At 35.3% G+C, this 19,694-nt stretch overlaps 1 protein-coding gene across 3 annotated transcripts in view; it reads right to left on the minus strand.

The window, feature by feature from the left end:
* Positions 1-19,694, minus strand: part of LOC126370463 (peroxidase) — a 141,953-nt gene that overhangs the window by 65,658 nt on the left and 56,601 nt on the right. The gene's annotated exons all lie outside the window — the stretch shown is intronic.

Raw genomic sequence — 19,694 nt, forward strand, 5'->3', positions numbered from 1 at the left:
ATGTTATTGTAATTGTGGGTTACTCTCAAATCTAATTCAAAATATGAAACTGTAGCCTTCTCGTTCGGTTTTCGCCACGCAAAGGAATAAATTGACCTGCCGAAGTTTTTCCGGCCAACCAGTTAATGTCATATGCATGCGGAAAATGTACAATAAGTCAAGTCAAAAATAAACCTGCCGCAGTCTGTGTTTTTCCCCTCATTTCAATCATGGAATCCCAAAAAATAAAACAAAGCAAAGAAATATTATTATTTTAGGACTCCACATATAATTAATTATATACAAACCCTTTCTACAGTATATTTTGAGACTCAATAAATTTACTCATGTTATAATATATTAATAAAATAATAATTGGATTAGTTAAATTGGATTCGAACTGACTTAGGGTTTTGTTTTCTTTTTCCTTGTTAGCTATTATCTTTATGTGCCGTTCTAGCCGCTTTTCTTATTTTATTTTATTTTTTCTCCTACCCTTTCATTTATTGGCGGGAACTTGTTATTAGCATTGTCTCATGCATACATGAGACAATGCTAATAACAACAACAACAACATGTATAATTATTAGTCTGTAAGTTCTCCAAATAATACAAAATAATAAATAAATAATAACAACAAATATCAAGTAAACGTGTACCACCTTCCGCGCACATCTTCATTTGCTACCATGTGAGATTGTGGTCAAATGCAAACCTATTTTTAAATAAAAAACTGCTCGTTCTACAAATGAGCTAGTTTAAAACTGGCTTTTAAAAAAAAATCTGTAGACAACTCGTCTACACATTCAACAAATTAATAACATAATTTCCAGTAGACAAAACGACCCACTCAAAAAATTAAACAGTTTGCCGTTTATTGCAAAATAAAACAACTGAAATAAGACCAGGAGAGTTGACTACTACAAAAAAATATATGTATTTAGTGTCGAGTTGACCCATTGCATTGGAACCATTTTGTCTTGACGAGAGACCATTCTCTCGTCTCTTAAAAAAATTTCAATTTTTCGAAAAAATAAATAAAATAACCCAAACATTTTAAAACTAAAGTACACTTATTATACATCAGGTTGATGAAGATCCTCCTCGTCGGCTAATTAATGTCTTAAGTTTTTAATTGAAAATAGTTTTACAGTAGTTGGCTAACTTTCTTTAGTCTCCGAGTAAATTATGTCTCAGTCTGTGTTTTTTTCAAGCAACGTTGTTCTCACGAATTGATGTTGAAAGAACAGCGAGATGCCAATTACAGATTATAGCGTAATCTACATAAAGTAGGTGTTACTAAAGAACCGAATAGGTACGTAGATTTATATAGCATCAGGATAAGGGCTGTTAAAATATACTTACAGAGAAAACTTTTCAAATCAAATCAAATCAAATCAAATATACTTTATTGCACAGAACTAGAATTTCAACAATCAGACATAACACATGAATACAGTACAATTTGGGCGGCCTTATTGCTCTAGAGCAATTTCTTCCAGGCAACCAACAAAAGGAAACAAACATTTACAACTTGGATGCGGGATGGTGCAACAAAAAAATAAATAAATAAATACCTAAAAGTAAAAGTAAAGTTAATATAATAAATACTCTATACTATACGTAAATATATTAATAAATACTCAATTTAATATAATCCATATATACTAAAAATATACCTAACCATAATCTAAAGAAAACTATAATAATAAATAATAGACTATACACACACATACAGTACCTTACCAAAATACATTTTGAGGTTTTACTCAAAAATAGGGACTGTTAATATTACCCACACATTTACAAGACATGTACAAATATTTTTTTCAAAGGTATTGGAATAAAAAAACCAACATTGTTTTTAAGATTTTTGAGTTAATGTTTTTTAATAACTGTACTTTCATTCTTAAAAGTGTATATCGATATTAAAAAAAACCTTTTTGTTATCTTACAAGGTAAAAATGAAAACCTCGCACGAATATAATAAGAAAACAGAAATCTTACGAAAGATTTTTTGCAATTGTAATAAAAAAATATCGAAATGATTTGGTATTCCGGGAACGTAATCACTGTAATTCACAGAAGAAAAGGGCTGAATTAAATTTTTAAATTTGTATTCCTATCTCGTTTCAATATACTAGGCAGTTGTAATTTCAAATATCGTTGAAACGTTTTGTCGAAGTTGTACGTATTACACGAAAGAAGGTATCGTTGAAAACTGAATATAAAATTTCTTATTTCTAAAATGAACTGATTTATTTTGCGCTCATTTAAAAATAAAGACACGTTCAAAATATGGTGCTTAAAAATGTTTTTACTCGCTAGTTTTTAAAAAATATTGTACTCCATAGGTGTAACATTGGCACGCAACGGGCGATAATTGCTGACGTCCATTCATTTATCATCATTGATTACTCTCATGAATGTTTGTTTATTCGCACCCAGTTTAGAATATCATCATCATCACCAGCCCATTAACGTCCCCACTGCTGGGGCACGGGTCTTCCCTATGGATGGACAGGGAGATCGGGCCTTAAACCACCACGCGGGCCCAGTGCGGATTGGTGGTTATTAACGACTGCTAATGCAACCGGGACCAACGGCTTAACGTACCTTCCGAAGCACGGAGGAGTTCGAGATGAAAACATTTTTTTTGTGGTCACCTATCCTATGACCGGCCTTTGCGAAAGTTGTTTAACTTTAACAATCGCAGACCGAGCGGTAAACGTACCGCTGCGCCACCGAGCTCCTCAGTTTAGAATATAAGCAGAAACAATTGAAAATGTAAATAATACATTCGTTCGTCTTATTAAACTCATGGGTTGCAAGAAAAAAAGGCCTACCCAAGAGACGTAGACCTTCTATAAATCTCACATCAGTTATCTGGTAATAAATTAACATAGAGGATTGCCTTTTCCGAAGGAGCCAACGAATCTGGTTATTAGTGCTTACCGGGTCACAAAATACTGGCAAGTTAAAACTTTACTTATTTAGTGTAAATATAAATAGGCCTGATCTAATGAACGTCACAACACTGGCTTCTTCACTTTAACAGATCTAATTCGTACCGCGCTTAAAATGTACGTATAGTAAACTAAAGGTACTTATATAAAAAAGTAAGAATTAAAAGTAAAAATTAATAGCGGGCCCTGCATTAGAGTTTCCTTTGTATCGCGGTAGCCCTATGATAAAACATTTTTTTCATAAGGATTAAAAATACGAAGTCCGGTGAAGATTCAGGTATGTACATTGAATTAAAAAATAATAGGAACATAATGATACGTATGTCACTGTTTAATAAAAGTGACCTTATAAAGTAAATAAGAAAAAGATTCACTTACGCAAAACATTGAAAGCTTCTAAGGGAACTTTTGAAACTTATTCGTTTAGTTTCAAGTGAATATTACAAGAGCGGTATATTACAGTTGCTCTAAAGTACACTTGGCAGGTCATATTTGTTCATTCATTCAAAATTCAAATAAGTTTGACAGTGTTTTCTTAACTTTCCGCTTGTATTTCCAACCCGTTCGAATATGGTTCCAACGTCGCGGAAGGGAAACTGGGAAGTACTTTTACGTCTTTATGCCAAGATATGTTTCCAATCGAGTGTTTCTGAGTAATGACTCATAAGTAGACATAACCACACAAGGAAGCTGCGCGATAAGCAAATTATGCACAACTTCCATAGCACATAAATTTGTCGACACAATTTGTTATAAAACCCGAATTTGTTGCCTTTTGGAAGTAAAATTGATAGGAAATACATAATCTTCCGCTTTGAGCTGATCTTTTGTCAACCTTTTTTTGCTGGCTACACCTTTTCTCCAAAGAGAAATTCATCCGGACCCATGTCACTTCGTACTATTCACATTAATATTTGATATTTCCTTTCTACCCTGTATTATCTATATAATGCGCAATAAATATACTTACCTACATCCGATACCAATTCATAGTAAAAATTTTTTTTTCGACGTGACGTAAGTATTGTAGATTTGCTGTTTAAGATTGACCTTGGCCGAAAATAAGTTGGGTTAGGCCATACCTATATTATTTTTAAACGCTAAGAATATAAATTATAATGATTATAAATTACGAGTCTGCCTATAACTAGTTCCTACACAACAGCGCATGGTATCCTAGTGAGATATGGCAGTAAATATTAATTGTTTGGGTGCCAAGTAAAACACCGCTATGAGCATCCTACGAATCCTTAACTAAATAATTTTATTAACTCTGTTATGCCATTCAAGGATGAAAGCATAATCTAAAATAGCTAGCCTATGCCTTACGAAAAGAGATTGCTAAAGAAATGTTCATTGAACATTATTTTATCGCAGGATATGTACAAATCAGTTAATCAACACGCATTCAGTTGTACTCGTAAGACACGCACCGAAAGGCGTGACCGACTGGTAGCGAATGGCGGACTACCTACTTACGTCAACAGTTGTTTAGCCGAGGCACAGATCATATTATGGCTATATGTTGATCTTGCCATAATAAAAGTATTGCAATGTTTTAGCACGTATGTAGTTAAAAATTAGACAAACAATATTTTGACCTGACATCATTATGAGACGTTATTGATGTTTAATATGGAATTAAGTAAGTAGATTTTTATAATAGAAACAGAGGTAGGGTAGTACACATTACATCATTCTCAATGGAAAGCCATTGTAGTCGTTTAAAAATGAAAATATGATATAAAAAAGAAGTCAATCGTCTCCTGTACTGACCTTCTGACCTGCTTATCTTCTATAGGATGTTAGTGATATCGTAACGAAAACGAAAAAGAGAATAGACATTCCTTACCCCGGTGGGAAATAGGCGTGAGTTTATGTACTGATGTATAATGTTTGTAGACTTTTCTTTTGCGAGAATAATTCACTTGACGCTTATCGCTCGTCGCCATTATTGAGCCGCGCCTCTCCTGTGCGTACAGACTGGCAGTTTCAACCACCTGTCCTGTAATTGAATGAATATCGGTTTATCAACGCCTCGGATGTGAACCAATCTACACGAGCTGAGTTAATTATGGTTCAGTTCTGTTTCCGTGGCATATAGTTATAAATTGATCCTGTCAACTGCTTGCGCCACTTCTATTTATAAATACTAGTGTAGCGGCGTGTTAACTTTATATGTGTTTCTTTTTAGTGTAGCCATAGAATAAGGAATAATACTACGTATAGAACGCCAACTCTCCGCTCCCCTTCAGCTGCTGAGCTAGGTTTACCTCACCCCCTTCGAACATAGTTTAGTCTTCAATCCTATGGCGTCAGACGTTACCAACAGGCGCGCGTGTGCGATAACGTCAATGCGTAATGTCTGTGTAAAAACGAGGTGTTTTACATGAAGTATCCGGGGTGTGGTGTATCGTTACTTTTATTTCACAATAGCTTGTAAATATTATGGCTACCATAATAATGTAGGCAAATAAAATTAAAAGTTTTCTTTTTTGACGGTTTAACTTATTGTAAATTCTTCTTTTGTGTGTGTTATAAGACCAATGATTTACCTTATCGACTCTGGTATCCAGGGTTACTATTGAGCCCCTGACATGGCTCATATAACGTCTACATACTTCTGGGACATACTTATGTAAATAGTAGCCGGGACCCACTGCTGAAAATGCCTTGCGTAACGGAACACGTTATTGTAGTCTCAGTTGGCATTGACTGCTAATCTGTATAATGTTATCACTCGTATCATCAGTAACTGTTTACTTCTACATGTTTGTAACATTCTTCGTATTTTAGAACTGCTAAAGGATGCGTCATTTCCATTTTTTTTAGAGCCAAGCGTTCAAACCGCGGCGTTTAAACCGCTGTTCAGTACCAGGCAATCAGAGGCATGAAGCTATGTGGAACAACCTTGAATGCTTGTCGCGCGATATAACGTAACAAATGCTGTCATTAACCGGAGTAACGCTTTCCATTGTTATTGTGTATTAATGAAACGTAATCATGCCTTGAAATGAGCGGGGTAATAAACTTGCAAAATATGTGTTACGACGGAATTTAATTAATATTAATCTTTCGAACGCCGGAACGCGGATCTCAACCAGACACAATGTAAAATCTATTGTGTCTGGTATCTCGGCATATGAGAGGTTAATACAGGTGGTACGGAATCTCACTACCTACCCGTCTTTCAAAAAATATTTGGGAATTTATTTTAAACTTCTCTCTTTGACGTTAGAAGATAGGTAATGTAATATATCTCAAATGAAATGAAATCAAATTTAATGTACTTTTTTGCACACAAACAAAACATGCAAACATTTTTAAAACATTTAGCAACACTTTCTTCCTCGTTAGTGGGTAACCTTTTATGTCTAACTTATTTAATTAACTACTTAATAATGCAGTACAAGTTATATTTTATTTATAACAAATCAAATATTTATATCACGTTTACAAAGCGGCTATGCAATTTCATTCAACCGAAGCAAAGCGGATGCATGCTACACTGTAATGAGTAAAATAGCTACAACGATTTTTTTAGAATTAATTATCTTAGCAAACAGTAAAAAATAAGTGTAGTTTTTATCCATTTTCTTTCGACATCACCCTAGGTCACCCAGGTATAATAGACATTATACTTTTAAAAAATTAATAAGTAACTACATTTAATGTCAAATAATCATCCCAAAATAAAAAGTAACTCTATTAACAAGGAAGGAGAGATCCTTCCTAAAATCCTACTAAGTATATAATTATTTTTGAGTGTTCAACAATGTCTTTATTGTAAGAGGGAGCATAGAATCAACAATAAGGGGAGTTGAACTTTAAATCAAGAGCTAGACACGCTTTAATTACCCGACAGCGGCAAAAAGGAGAGTTTCGTGTATGACTGCTATATATGTATGTATGTATGTCTGTTCCCTCCTAACTCCTACACCACTTATCGGAATTTAACAAATGAAGTATCACTAGAAGCATCTTGTTTGTCTGGTGGTTTTAGGCTATGTGTCGTTGTGAGCAGTCATATTATCAATTCAACGTAATGATGATGATCATCACGGAAGCGGTCAGGTACGCAGAATATATTAAGGTGCGCAGACGTTCGCGCAAAACGCAGGCGCACACACTACGTCAATCAATCAATCAAATATACTTTATAGCACAGAACTAAAATAATTAATTAATGAAATATTGTGTAATTATCGAGTAAATACACGGAAACCCGCAAGTAAAAACTAGGAATATGTACATATGTTAAATGTGCTAATTAAACCCTTTCATTTAATACCGAACACACTAGGTACCATTCGAAAAAAATTTTTTTTTTAGTCTCAGTTTATGTCCTCTAAGGGCGCCACATTTAATTTAGCGTGACGTCACATAGCCTATAACCACCAGACAATCAAGACAGTTCTAGTTACACCTCATTTGTTAAATTCTGACAGGTAGTTTAGAAGTTAGATTCGAACAGACGTGCATACACACATAAAATACATATATGCATACATAGCGATACATAGCGCATGCTTCTGTCATAAAACATCAGCAAAAACCAAAGGTATCCTTACCGCATTTCTCTTTTTAATTAGAAAATACCTATCTCAGGATAGATTTACCGCTTAATGTACGTTGTATGTTGTACGTGTAATGTCCTAATCCTTTCTAAGATATTCTGTATTAGACCTCGTAAACTATCCTGCTAGGTTTTGCAAGCGAATGCGTAAACCTATCTATATTCTAGGTACCCTAGTTGTCTAGAATATGCTCAGTTCTCACGACAAACATGGTATACATCTGAAATTAGTGTAGCATTCCTTATAGGGACGCAGAGGTTTGTTTAAGAACTGGCGGGTAATTGGAGCTGTATCGGTTTTGGATATTAATTAGTCCTTTTGCCGTGACTTTATTAGAGTAAAAGGAGTGCTCTTGGGTTATACCCAACATACAAGGTCGATTTTAGTAAAATAAATATGTAAAACAGTGTTTCGTATCAACAGTGGCTGCAAGTTGTCTTGATTACTTGTGGCTCTGCCCACCCCATTAGGGATTACGGGCGTGAGTTTATGTATGTATATATGTACAGTCACCAGCATTAATATGTATACACTTTGGTACCATGTCACATTAACTTTTTTGACAAATTGATCTGTAAGTCTCTCTAAATGTCAAATATGTTAGTGTGACAGGGTCCTAAAGTGGGTACATTATATTGCTCATGACTGTATGTAAATATGTAAAATATTTTTATTCGTATAAAGACTGGAATGTCACATGGCTGACTGTACATGATAAAGAAAAATGTTCGGGGAACTTTATAACATAACCAACCCGCCTATATACGTGTTCCACAGGTCTGTGCTGGGCCTCCCCTCATTTAACCGGTGGGGGCTTGGAGCTTACTCCACCACGCTGCTGCACTGCGGAACACTGGTGCTTTTACGGCTAATATCCGGGACCAACAGCTCAATGTGCCCACAAAAGCACGGGATCATATTACGTTTTCGGACAATCAGGTGATTCAAACCTGCAATGTCCTTACCAAACTAAGGACAGGCTCACAAAGTAATTTCGACAATGTTCCCATCAGGAATCGAACCCGAACCTCCAGATCGTAAGCGTAACGCTTTAACCACTAGACCGCGGAGGTTGTAATTAAAAAAGGAAAGAATAGAATAGAAATAGTTTATTATAAAAGGACACCACACACAAAAATAAGACAATAACATTATTTAAAATGAAACTACTACTCCACTAACTACCACGAAAAGGGTACTCCATGAATAAAAGGACGGTACTGAGTAATAAGTAAGTAAGTAGGTACCTACTTTATTTATAATATGTTCAATGTAAATTACCTTCAGTCACAAATAAAAACATGTAAGTAACATATTTTTTGTGTTTTATAACAAAACATGTTTCAAAAGATATTGTAAGTGATACATTTGCATTCGTCAGGTGAAAATAAAGAAGAAGAAGGTGAAGTAATTTTAATTTAGGTATACACCAAAGTTCAGGTATTCTAATTGAAATCATCCACCTCTTGTTTATAACGTACCTATAAGATACCAGCCAATCGCCTATATAAATAACGTGGTACCTTATTCAAGAAATCAAAATACAAAATGAACAACAAAAGTATAGATAGGTTGGTCTTAAAAAACTGAACTGAAATCTCTGCCAAAATATTCTTCCAGCAACTTCATCTCCAATTACGGAGCAATTTATAATAGAAACAAGCCATGTCTCAAATTCTCGAGAGAACATCCTAATTGTAGTCGCTAGAACATAAAATTGAAAAAAAAAAAGCGAAAATATTAATCAGATAAAGCTGTTGGCGGCTATTTCTCGGTCAGAGGTAACTGAACTCCCTGAAGTTCAAAGGAACTAGTCAATTTTAATAAAATAATATCCAAAGCTAAATATGTCAAAAACATTATACACGAATGATCACAATCCATACGATAAGAGACTAATAAATGATATTAATATATACATTAATATATACAATTTAATGCTAAACAAACACAATCAATTTAGTGACGCCCGTTTGACGTGTGCTGTCAACTTAATTCTGACGGGTTATAGGCCAATATAAAATTTTGTTTTTTTTTTTAATTGCTGCCTAAAATTGACGCATGTTCCATAAATATGCCTGTCGATTAGGTACCTGTCCCTTTCCTTTTCGGCGGATATGAAAATGACAGGTATAACAAAATAAAATTAGATTGTTTGTACAGGAATCAACACCATTGTTAATATTAAAACATTTAAAATCTATTTCCGTACTCGTCAATCAAATAGGCTTAGTCAGGTACGAGACAGTTTACTTACTTATACTTATTTAAGTTTATTTATTTTCTATCTTTAATTAGGTAATTTCCGCTAGTTAGATTAATGTGACGCACGATATCCATCAGGCTGGAGAGGAAAAAAAATGAAAATTGAAAAAAAAATAATCCCTAAGGGCCATATCTCACCACACAAGTTGCGCAAGAAACAAAACATGAAGTGAGGTAGCATTATACAACTACATTTTGTTGGTGGCATGACCGTGGTTGCGCCATCATGGTGCTGTCCCAGTGAGGTAGAGCCCTTAGTTGACTTACACTCATATACAGGGTGTTAGTGACATCGTAACGAAAACTTCGAGGGATGATTCAGACCATGATCCTCAGTGAATATCAAGTGGAATTTTTCGTCGCAAAAGTAAGGAACTGAAAATAATTAGAAAAAAAAAAACAGAAAAAAATATCATGAATTTTCCGACAAAAAATTCCATTTGATATCGACTCAGAATCATGGTCTGAATCATCCCCTTCAGTATTTGTTACGATGTCACTAACACCTTGTATAAACCACGCCCCTAATACGTGACAGAGTGGATAGAGCCACGAGTCATTACAAGACAAAAACAACATGCTTGGGATTAATAACTGACAGCTATAATTTTTATTACCCGACTTCGGCGAAGCAAAAAGAAGGGTTATGTGTTTGACCGCTATGTATGTATGTGTGTATGCACGTCTATTCCTACCTAAATTCTAAAACACCCGTCATAATTTAACAAATGAGGTGTCACTAGAAGCGTCTTGATTGTCTGGTGGTTATAGGCTATGTGAAGTCACGCTAAATTCAATGTGGCGCCCTCTAGAGGGCATAAACTGAGGACGAAAATCATTTTTTTAGAATTATAGTGTGTTGGGTTTCAAATAAAAAGGCTTAATTTGCACTTTTCATTCATATTGCGGGTTTCCTAGTATTTACTTAATAATTACGTTCATTTGATAACATGACTGCTCAGACATGTTCCGGATAGGTTGTATCTTAATATCTTGCATAAAACAAGTATCATATGTATACTTATATTCTTGTTTCATACTTTTAAGTGCGTGATATTTTTTATTCAGCATAATTATATACTTAACTAAATAAAATGCAAATCTTGTTTTCATTGTACATTTGACATTTATAGTAAAATCGTCTCTATTTCTAACCACAATGGTATTATAGGTCAAATTGGCGCATAGACAACAAATTGTGCCCGTGGGAGACAAAATTTTGCAGACACTTGTAATAAGCTTCGTAAAGTGAATACTAAGCAGAGAAATCTAGAGCTTAAGCCTAGAATAAGGAATAATTATACGTATAGAACGGCAACTCTGCGCTCTCCACCATAGGTAGGTTTACCTCATCCCATTAGCTCTTCCTACCCTGTTAAACTATATGCATAAGTCTATGTATATAAACATAAATACATATAATCACGCCTATTTCCTGTTCGGGTAGGCAGAAACCACGGAATTCTACTTCCTACGATCCTGACACACCACTTTCGCTTCTTTCATTCTCATCATATACATACATAAGCAGCCTATATACGTCCCACTACTGGGCACGGACCTCCCCTCAATCAACCGGAGGGGGTATGGAGCATACTCCACCACGCTGCTCCAATGCGGGTTGGTGGAGATGTTTTTACGGCTAATAGCCGGGACCAACGGCTTAACGTGCCCTCCGAAGCACGGAATCATCTTACTTTTTCGGACATTCAGGTGATTCTTCTTGAGTTTAGTCTTCAATCGTATGGGCGTCAGACCTCACACACACACAGATGCGCGTGTACGATAATGTCAATGTGTAGTGTCTGTGTAAAAGAAGGTGTTTTGTATGAAGTGTCAGGGGTGTAATATAGGAAGACGATATACGTGTATTTAGTTCGTCTACCTACCTCTGAAAGCTTCATCGTGTTAACAGTGTTGGGCCTTGACATAAGAATAGTCATTCTGACTCCCTTTAAGTTTTTACATCAGTCTTACCAATATATTTTTGAATAGATATTACTTACATAAGATTTACCACGAAACTATCACATTCCTCACTATATCGAGATAAGAAATATTTAGACCAATTCCAAGGTAGACCAATAATGTAAGTAATAAATGCGGGAATGCGTAATAACACATAGCTCGTATATTTGTCTCCAAAACAGCCATAGTACGGTTTTATTACATTTATTTTAATATCGTCGTCAACGCCCGTATAACGAAACGACGGGTGGTAATCTAAATGTCTGGGCTTTACCTTTACGCACTAATGCGTAAAAGAATTTCAATTCTTCTAAAAAAAATAAATTGAGAAAGAAATAAAGCTCGATCATGGTTAGAATTCTTAGGAAAACCTGCTTAAAATATTTAAACTTGATCGTATAAATTGTTACAGTAGTCTGTTTTATCCTAGAGATACAAAATATCCGTTGTTTTTATATTTCGTGACAATAAAAATTAAAAGTATTTATTAGTTATTCCATGGTCATTAGCGTTATTTTGTGGCTATAAAAGCACAGAAAAGTAATTATTATTGTAACAAAAACATGTAGTAGAAGTCGAGATTAAGCTTCGTTTATGACCGTTATGTGTTTTTTTTTTTACTGGACAATCGCTAGATACTATGATGAAGAAATTTTGGGCAGTAGAAGAAGTTTTGTAAAGATGAACAAACGTGTGAGGAGATTTATTAGTCTACTACTACTGGCGACTCATCAGCTACATACGTCGTAGCACAGCCATTTAAAACAGACCCTTCTGTTGTAGGTGACTCAATTCATCATCATCAACCCATTAACGTCCCCACTGCTGGGGCACGGGCCTTCCCTAAGGATGGATAGGGAGATCGGGCCTTAAACCATCACGCGGGCCCAGAGGGGATTGATGGTTATTAACGACTGCTAATGCAGCCGGGACCAACGGCTTAACGTGCCTTCCGAAGCACGGAGGAGCACGAGATGAAAACTTTTTTTTTGTGGTCACCCATCCTATGACCGGGCTTTGCGAAAGTTGCTTAACTTCAACAATCGCAGACCGAACGCGTTTACCGCTGCGGCACCGAGCTCCTCAGGTGACTCAATTACGAGTTCCAAAAATGGCTTACGACGAGCATAACATTGCATGCATCAATACAAAATTATAACTAATTTCTTATAATTTGTAAATTCCTCTAAGGGCCCTATCTCACAAGGATACCGTGGACAACAAAATGTTTGTAGTTGTATTATGACTTCCTGAATGAAATACTTTCCCGACGTTTCCCGAAAATAATATATACGGCGCTGTCGAGATATAACGTGACAATTACCTATTTTCTCATTACTCGGGTATATAATTATTCAAAAATACAGTGTAATGGCAGAAGCATATATGAATAATAAACAAAAATATTTATTCTTTAAAATTGGCTTACGGTCACGAGTAGCAATATTCAAAACTGTTTGTCACTTAAAATTACGAATAATCAAAACATTTCAAATTATTACACAAACACTAGTCAGTCTAAAATCAATCTATGAATAATTGTTGCTTGATATTTGGATCATATTATGTAGGTAAAGCTTTATATTGCTACTTATATTGCTTCTCTTTTTTTGATCAGAATAATAATGAAAATGTTTACAGCGTATATTACTTTCGGGGAACGTAACCTGGAAAATCCCTCATTGCATACATTTTGTTCGTGGCGCGAACACATCACCCTTACAAACACATACTTACACAAAGTATACATCTAACCGTGAGATACAAAATTTATTATTCTCAAAATGAAAAATGTCATTTTAACAAAGCAGCCCACTGCTGTTAATAGTTAAATACTGAACTAATTTATTGGTAAGGCCACAGTGGGTCCATTCTAAAACAGTTTATAGGTACCTACTTGATCTGGTCACGGATATTGCCTTTAGATTTATTATCCGATTCACGCAAATGCAAGCAGCAACCTATTGTCAAGAAACAAAAGGGCTCACAGATACGTTGGGCGATGGTCCCATTGCCAGCGAGAATGCTAATGACAACTGATAAGTCACTGGTGCACTCGGGTAGTTTCCTAGGTCATAAAAAAATAAAAAATATATAAAATTCTGATTACCAAACAAATACAGATCTAAAATTAACAAAAAACTTTTTTTTTCTATTTAAATGAATTATAAATTTTGATAAAGAAAAAAGTAAGTAATAATAAGTTTGACATTTTGTTACATTTTTCTATGACATTACAGGTTGCGTACAAATGCCATAGTAACTTCGTGTTTTGACGTTTAGTAAAAAGTAACTGATTTGACTAGTTAGAAACTACCCTATTCCGATGAACACAAACTCGATTACAGTTTACTTTGACAGTTCTAAACCTAGCTCTACATCTTTATTGTTCTTACATTGTTTTAGGTTAACGCGGTTATTATCACAAGTAAAACACATAATAACGGGTTCTTATCCCTGATTTAAACGCGTTAATAACCCGTTAATATGTGTTTTTATTGTTCTCGTAGTAAGTGGCACTAGGACACTATCTGTAGAACTGTCAAAGTAAAATACAATTGAGTAGTTGAAGGTTTCCTATGCCGCTTCTTCTCTGTTCGGAAACGATACACAATTTGCACTTTACTTTTAGAAAAACAATTTTTAGGATTTTATAATACGAGTAACTGTACTTACATCATAAAGTAATGAGATCAAATCATGGCATTGTTTGACACTCGTTAACCGCTACTCGATCTCAGTGGAACCTTACCATAAGTACAGTGTCTTGTTATTCAAGATTATTGTACTATTGCTTAATTTTGTCTTTATCAAATCTAGACAATGGTTTTCCCGTCACTGTATCTGTGTTAGTTATGACGTCTTACATGCGATTTGTTATGTGCGTCGCATGGCACAATGAATATTATGCCATAATATAATTCTTATTTATAGATAGTTAGTAACTAGTATTATAAAATTCGCAATGACGCGTTCAGCCAGCAAAAAAGTAGCATAGGTGTACCATTATTTTATATTATTATTATTATAAAAGATAGAAAAAGACGTGGTTTAAAAACCGTAAATTATTTCCATAGCATATTGCAAAAAGTACAGGGGGTTAAAATGGCCACAACGAAGCAATTGTGTGACGGATGCAGCAGAGACTTGGTTAAGGGAGCTTAAGCTGGATATTTGATCCACGCAGGATATTTTATTTTTGTCTGCCATATGCAATAACAATAATAACGAAGCAATTCATCTAAGAAAGCAATTTGACATATGTTTGCATTGCATATTTACTTTTATATGCGCCAATGTCAAATTGCAATATTGCTTTCGTATTGTCATATAGATAAAGTACCATTTTCATCTAGGATATTCCAAAGCCCGATCCTCCATACACTTAAATCTATCATCCTTTTTATATCAAGAGGTCATTTTACATGCAGGAATATAGAACGGTCATAAATTGAAATCTTCTTTGCGGTTCCGTTTGGCTCTGCACATAAAAAGCTATTCTTATTGGATTACGGCCAATGCGGTTAGCTCGAAAAACTCTAAGGCAATAAAAAAGATAAAACTAATATGCCATGGTAAGCAAACTCTTAGGACATATTAGCATATCTTCTTAAATATCACTGATATCTTGATATCTTGAATGACACACAATATCATGAAGTGGAAGTGATATAACTCTACTTAATTGTTCCTTGGTTTTTATGTGCTTTCTCCTTCGTAACCCAGATATCTGGTCCTAAATTGCATAACAGCGAATTAGGATTTCCAACCATTCGACGATCAGTTGAGTCCTATATTTCTCACTGGAATGCTCGTTTTAAACGAGATTCGCTGCATCTATAGATCTCTCCTGTCCCATAAATCTGAAGCCCAGTACGCGACGAATTGGTTACGTTAGAATATTGCTGCCAGACATAAGTATAGATATTTCGTTGTGAGTCACATACTATACTGGGGATCGGTGTTTGTATTTACAAAGGTTCACTTAATACAGACGTACGCAAAACACACTATATCAATATCTTCTGGGATGCTTTAAAAAGTCTCTAAATAAATAAGTCTCAAATCGTACCCCAATTCACGCTAATTTTTTTTTTTTTTTTTAAAGAGAAAATAAGCAAGTGATACGTGTAAAATACGCCCCCTGGACGCAACTTTCAAAGGAGTTTGAACCTTATTATTTAAAAATGTAACTGTATGTAGCTGAAGTGGCAGTGGGCAGGACACATGGCGAGGGGAACCGATGGCCGCTGGGGCGGAAGGGTTCTGGAGTGGCGGCCGCGTGTCGGACGACGCTCAGTGGGTAGGCCCGCTACAAGGTGGACCGACGATCTGGTGAAGGTCGCGGGAAGCCGCTGGATGCGGGCAGCGCAGGACCGTTCGTCGTGGAGATCCTTGGGGGAGGCCTATGCCCAGCAGTGGGCGTCGTACGGCTGATGATGATGATGATGATGATTTTAAAATGTCAGCCATGTCATCGATGCTGTGCTTCACCAAAAAAATCCTTAACAGTAAAAACGCCTTATCATGAAAGTACGCACGTCCCTCACTGACAGATTTCCCCGAATCGACCTTAACTTTCTCACTAAAACTAAATAAAGTGCAATAGAGTATTTTCAGAGTACTTAATTCAAGTTCTACGAGTATACTTGAAGATAATTGCATCAGGCATTCGCCATTGTTACATCAGTGAAGAATAATAAATAAATCCCACTTGAACAAGCAGCGTAACCGCACATTTTAATTACTACTGCTGGCATTTAGCTAGAGAGATACAAGTAAACTGAACTAAGAAGACATTGTAGAGATCACGGAGAAGAAAGAGAATGGAAAGGTCCTAATACGCATTTTGTATTTGCGCTCTCTTTTACTAATACTCTTGCAAACAGATAACTAAGACAGCTTTACTGTTTCTCAAATTCAAATTGCAATTTTATTATTACTTTTCGTAAGGTACTGCATACAATAAGTATTTTTAGTTAAATGCCCCATCATACTAAGGTTTTTAGCTTTCCTGTGATAAGGAGGGATCTTTTTGAATGATAGTCGATACTTGATTTTGTGCCCTGCAAGTTGTAATTCACAAGACAACCTTTACTATACAACCGCGGAGCTCCATGAGTCGTAAAGTTTGCGGACGAGTGGAATGCAAAGTTGAAGTATGAACTATTTACTCATACCTCTATGGCGTGCGTTTCGCGCTCCTATGGCTCTTCCAACCTCTTTCTTTTATTCCGTGGTAAAGATAGATGAATAGTTATTAACTGAGCTTGTTAGTAGTTCAATTAGCTCAGTTGCATAGTGAAGTCAAAAGGGGCTAAGAAAATAAGTAAGCAAAGGCATAAAGTCATAACATTCATATTGTCCATAAGAATAAAGTTTGTTTTAAAATGAGTTAGCTAACTTAGGTGTAAAAGACATTGATGAGTGCTAAGTGCGCTCCTCGTTAACTCTTTATAGCCTTTGCTCTTTATTTAAATAGCTATAAATACCAAACGCAATTACACACTATAAGCCATGGTACCTACAACATAGTACCTAATTAGTTTTTTTTTATGACTACGAGTAGAAGTGTACGTATGTCATATTACGATAAAAACCCTATGAATATTTACCGTTGAAGTAAAACACTTCTGAACAATGGCTGCTTAAAGGATTACAAAAAAAAAAATGCATCCAAATTATTAGACAAATTTTATATAGTTTGGTCGATGCAATGATGGATCCAAAGTATGATGGAAATAGTATTTAGGTAAGTACCTAGTGAAAGTCTGGACTATGCGGTCAACGATCTTTGGCTGGAACTACGTATAGAGCGTGACCGCGCGTAGCGGGAAATTCAAACATACGGTGATATATAAGAGCGTTCACACAGAAGCGACGTCACGCGCGTTTAGTTGATTATGCAGGGACACGCCGCCACTGTGCAAGCGCAACATCGTCGTCGCACCATAAACGAGGTCTTACGCCCTGAGATATTACAGTTTCTTATACTATAATGAAGACAAACAACCAATTTTGTAGCAAAAGCTGTTTTCTGCATTAGAAGGTAAAGACGTAAATTACTCGCGGCCTTGGGCTCTCACATTAGGCGTATCATATTAAACAATCACTGAGTCGTGATCTGCGACCACCATACATTTCTAATGACCTCTCTTATGTTGTTACAATTAATGGTTATGTTACAAACGATCTATTATATCCGCTGTTTGATGCCTTTTGGCGGCCATGCTTAATTGATGGCGATTTCGTTGTGGAATTACAGATAATGATGTCAAGGTCTCAATACGGTCATTGTCTTTCGCGTTATGTCAGTCAACATCAAAGATTATTGGTTCAATAGTTCTGCTTATTATGTTAGCAGTTTGTTATTAAGCTGCCGGCGTTCTGACGTTTCGATCTTAGCAAACGTTGCGTCAGGTTCTTGTTTATTGTTATTAAAGTGGAGATTGATTACTGTGAATACTGTAACAATTTATTAGACAACATTATTAAAAGTATTAGTAAGTATACCAAGTAGGTAGGTGGGTAGGGAGTAGGTAGGTAGTAAGTTAGTAGTGTACTTAATGTTTAGTAGTTTGTTTTTAGTGTTGTGTTCATACGTATGTGCAATAAAGCGTTTTTGTATTATATTGTATACCTACTTTTATCTATTATCAACGATAATTGACAAAGGTTAAAAACTTACTACACAATAATGTTAATGAAGCCAAAAAAATAAATAAATAAAAGATAAAAGATAAAAATTGTTATGATTGCAGTTTGCATGTTGGCAATGTAATAAACGGCTAAGTTATTGTCAAGTGTAAAGAATGATCATAAATAAAAAGAGATATGTATCTAAAAATACCACTCACGAAGTAATTTAAACGAATTGTAGCCACAATAGTGTGAGGAGATAAACTGGGGCGCGGGCGCTAGGGCGTGAGATCAAACGCCATTTAATTAATTATGGCAAAAACACGCCGAGTGAAACTCCATCTACATTGTTGCCAACATAAAAGAATATCCTTCAAAAAGAGCGAATTATGTAACTGTTGGACCAGCAAACTTTAGACTAGGCCTTAGGCAAATTGTAAACGATTACGAGAAACGACAGTAACTGATCGAATACAATGTATAGGATTGACACAAGCTGACATAAGGTGACATATCAATCCCATTTTTAATAATCGTTAGCAACTTGTATCAGAGTCCTGGGGGGATAAAATGGCCACATTGAAGCAATTCATCTAAGAAAGCAATATTGCAATGACATTAAAATTTGAGCATATAAAATAAAGTGCGCAATACAAATAAATGTCAAATAGCAATATTGCTTACTTAGATGAATTGCATATATATGTATTTATATATACAATGATACATATAAGAAAAAATAAAATATTAGTTGCAAGACGATGATTTAGCCAAGAAATAATAGTGCAATTTAGTTACAATTATAGATACAGCTTTAATCAACGTCTTTCTTTAAATATTAAACTTTTTTTAAATATCTAGATGAATTAATTATGTACTGAATACATTGAGCACTAAACCTGCAGCTTCACATACGTAGTACCTACACCAGCAGGGCTAAGTTGATTGTAAGTAAAGAAATTGCTACACGTCAGACGGTATTTTATATACTTAAGGTACTATTCAAAACGAGTCATTTCTTAGAACTCGTTTCCAAGAGTGTCAAATTACAGAAGATTCCAAGAAAAACTTGAAATCCAATTTTGAATGTAGATATTTGTAAGGATCTTGAATTTTTCTTAATTGCAATCTATTTTAAGTGCAATTTTCATTAGCACAGTTGGCTCTACCACCTATCACGTTGGTCTAATAGAAAGTTCCAACGTGGATACTTAGTTCATCACGCTAGGGATGTACCTCTGACTAGCCCAACTAGGAATATAGTTGTAAACTTATGTGTAGGTATTATGTGTTCTTCTTG

Source organism: Pectinophora gossypiella, chromosome 10 (assembly GCF_024362695.1).
Source record: "Pectinophora gossypiella chromosome 10, ilPecGoss1.1, whole genome shotgun sequence".
Classification (NCBI taxonomy): Eukaryota; Metazoa; Arthropoda; class Insecta; order Lepidoptera; family Gelechiidae; genus Pectinophora; species Pectinophora gossypiella.